Source organism: Prosopis cineraria, unplaced genomic scaffold, assembly GCF_029017545.1.
Source record: "Prosopis cineraria cultivar Desert tree isolate PC_DT_omini unplaced genomic scaffold, ASM2901754v1 PC4, whole genome shotgun sequence".
Taxonomy (NCBI): domain Eukaryota; kingdom Viridiplantae; phylum Streptophyta; class Magnoliopsida; order Fabales; family Fabaceae; genus Prosopis; species Prosopis cineraria.
The window spans coordinates 24,755,654-24,759,478 of NW_026555335.1; the positions used below are offsets into that span (position 1 = coordinate 24,755,654).

General features: G+C 38.0%; 1 non-coding gene across 1 annotated transcript; it reads left to right on the forward strand.

The window, feature by feature from the left end:
• Positions 1-3,320: 3,320 nt before the first annotated feature.
• LOC129310215 (small nucleolar RNA R71) lies at positions 3,321-3,427 on the forward strand. The gene has a single exon (XR_008593053.1). It is a non-coding gene; the product is annotated as a small nucleolar RNA R71 (small nucleolar RNA).
• Positions 3,428-3,825: the final 398 nt, after the last annotated feature.

A 3,825-nucleotide genomic window follows, 5' to 3' on the forward strand; every position in this document is an offset into this window, starting at 1 on the left:
CCTTAGGAACTCCATACCTACAAAAAATATTAGATTTGAGAAACTTCAAAACAATCTTAGCATCACAAGTTCTAGTAGGAATGGCTTCAATCCACTTTGAAACATAATCAACACCAAGTAATATGTACTCAAAACTAAAGGATGGTGGAAAGGGACCCATGAAGTCAATGCCCCAAACATCAAAAATCTCACAAAATAAAATGGGTTGTTGAGGTATTTCATGTCTCTTACCCCAACTACTAACCTTTTGACATTTCAAGCATGCTTTACAAAATTCATAAGAGTCTTTAAACAAGCTAGGCCAATACAATCCACAATCTAAAACCTTCCTAGCTGTCTTATTTGAGCTAAAATGACCACCACATGCATGAGAGTGACAAAATTCAAGAATAGAAGGCACATCAATATCATCAACACACCTCCTAATCACTTTATCACTACAAAATCTTCCACATCAAAGGTGGTTCCCAAATGTAAAATCTAGACTCTCTTTTCAATTTTTCAATGGCAAAACGTGAAGCACAAGGAGGCAAGACTCCACACTCAATATAGTTAGCAAAAGAGGCATACCATGGAGGCTTAGATGAAATGGCACACAATGCCTCATCAGGAAATGAATCACAAGGAATAGTAGGGTTAGAGTTTACCATAGTAGCTTTTAAATGAGGTAGCCTAGACAAATGATCCGCTACTTGATTGGTAGAACCACTCCTATCCCTTATCTCCACATCAAATTCTTGCATCAAGATCACCCATCGAATCAAGCGAGGCTTAGAATCTGTCTTCTTAAACAAGTATGGAAGCTTCTCATTCTCAATGAGATATGCATACTTGAGATTGGATGGTAAAGGTTTCAACTCCAAGGTAGGTGGCTCTACACAAGAGGGAATGAGCTTCTTCAAGTCTAATTTGGTGGAATATTCCATGGTACTATCTTGTCTTTTAGGCTTCTCACTTGTTTTTGATTTCTCCTCTTCTTTCTTTACAGCCTCCCCCTTTTCTTGCAACTTGTCCTCAAGTGCTTGGACTTGAGCCACGGCCTTGACATGTGAAAGTGTAGAATTTTCCTCCAATAGCTTGGAAATCCTAAGAACATCAAGCTCGAGTGGAGAAAAACTCATAGATTCGGCCTTAATGGCTTTAGTACCTACAACACAAGAAGATATACCCTTCTCAAGCATTTCAAGATCAAGCATAGGAGATATTTTAAACAAATCATGAGAAGAAGTAGTTGCATCATTCAAGCATGCATCAATCTCTAAACAAATAGGACAACTACATCTATCAATACATGTAGTAGTAATAAGAGACAAATCATCATCAACATGTGAGAAAGAATCAAGCATGTGAGACTCACAAGCATCATGAAGCAATAACTCAATGGAATTTACACCTAACAAAGAATAATCCTCAAAAGGATGTTTCATTGCTTCATATATATTAAAAATAACATGATCCTCTCCACATTTTAAAATCAAACTACCTTTTTCCATGTCAATCAATGTACGGGCAGTCTTCATAAATGGCCTTCCTAAAATCAAAATATCATCCCCACTCCCTTCTTTTGACATATCAAGCACATAGAAATCCACAGGAAATAATAGACCTTTAACACAAACCAACAAGTCTTCTACTACTCCATGTGGTCTTCTAACACTTCTATCCGCTAATTGGCATATCATAGGTGTCTTATGCATGCAATCAAGACTCAAGGCATGATAAATTGAAAGAGGCATAACATTAATGGCTGCACCTAAGTCTATCAATGCATGAGAAAAATGTGTGTTGCCAATCTTGCATGGAATTGTGAAGGAACCGGGGTCCTCACATTTTATAGGGAGTTGAGGCTTCATGATAGCACTCACAGATGAGGGTAATTGTACCCTTGCATTAGGCCTAAATTTTGTTTTATTTGTACAACAATCTTTCAAAAATTTGGCATACTTAGGAAAGTTCTTAACTACATCCATCAAGGGTACATTAACATGAATCTTGTGGAAGAAATCATATACCTCTTGATCAAATTGTCCCTTTACTTGCTTAGGGACCACTTGTGCTTGTGGAAAAGGAAGCTTCTTCATAATCTCTTGACTTTGCTTTCCTTCTTCCTTCCTTGAACTCTCCTTTCTTGTTTCACTTTGCTCGGCCTCTCCCTCTTTTTCCTTACTAAACAACTCGGCCATAGTCCCCTTTTCCACCTTAGATGGTGGTTTCTCACATATGATCTCCTCAATGTTTTCATCCTCATCATCTCTACAAAAAGATGCATCATTAGGAGCAAAAGAAGAACTAGAAACATTAACATCAATTGAAGAATTTGAAGAGGGCTTCTCGGCCTTCCCTTGTCTTTTGTCTTCTTGTACTCTTTCTCCCAACTCCTTGCCACTCCTCAATGTGATAGCATTAAGATTAGCTTTAGGATTAGCAACGGTGTTGGATGGTAATGTAGAGGCTTGAGCATTAGCTGCACTTAATTGGTTAGCAAGCATATTCATTTGAGAAGTAAGGGCATCAATTTTAGAGTTCATGTTCTCACACTTGTTACCCATACTCTCTACCTTATTCCCTAAGCCATCATACATGTTTTTATACAAAGAGTTCATTTCAATCAACTGCTTACGTAACACATTCACATCATTAGAAGAGTTCGAATTAGAAGAACTCTCAATTGAAACAAGCCTCCTATCACTATAAGAATTAGAAGAAGGTGTAAGAGAATTACCACTTGGATTGTAGCTTTGAGAAGAGCTACCTTGAGACAAATGAGGTGGAGGGTCACGACCAAAGGTGTTTTGATAGGATCCTCTTTGTTGATTGTCTTGTAAAGCCACATTTGGATTTGAATAGGAGAAATTAGGATGGTCTCTCCATGAAGGGTTGTAAGTATTAGAATAAGCTCCTTGCCCTTGCCTCCCACCATAGGATTGTTTTCCATTGTAGATAGCATTTACTTGTTCAAACTTAATAGGACAATTGCTTTCTACATGCATAGGTGAGTCACAAAAAGTACAAGAATAAGGGACAAGTGCTTGAGAAGTACTTACATTGCTCACTTGAGATATTTGTGGAGCCAACATTCTCCCAATCTTGGCAGCTAGCAAGTCCACATATGAATCATTAAGAACTGAGGAACCTACCATATTCACATTTCTCTTTTCCCTTGTAGAGTTTGAGCACCACTTGAAGCCATCTTGTCAATTAGTTCCCAAGCCTTTAAGGAAGTGAGGTCAATCAAGCATCCACCACTAGCGGCATCAATGTTAACTTTGTCTCTTGGAATCAAGCCCTCATAGAAATATTGGACTAAATTCTCACTAGAAATTTGATGGTGTGGGCATTTAGCCAAAAGGCCTTGGAATCTAGTCCAATACTCATAGAGACTCTCATCCTCTCCTTGTTGGACCCCATAGATTTGCTTTCTCAAATTGGTGACCTTAGAATTTGGAAAGAATTTATCTAAGAAGAGTCTTCTTAGCTCAGCCCATGTGCTCACTTTCACATGAGAAGGGTAGTTGAAATACCATTCCTTTGCTAAACCTTCAAGAGAAAATACAAAAGCCTTAGCTTGAACATCATCAACATTTACATGCACTGGCTTCATAGTATCACAAACCAATAGGAAAGTATGTAAAAACCTATGACAATCCTCTCCTGGTAACCCATGAAATTTAGGCAATGCATTAATCAAGGAGGATTTAATTTCAAATTGAACATTAGTAGGAGGAACATATAAGCCATAAGGATTATCATGCCAATTAGGTTGAGTTAATTGCCTAATGCTCCTCTCCTCTCTAGGGTTATGCAAGCCTTCAAATTCATTATTAA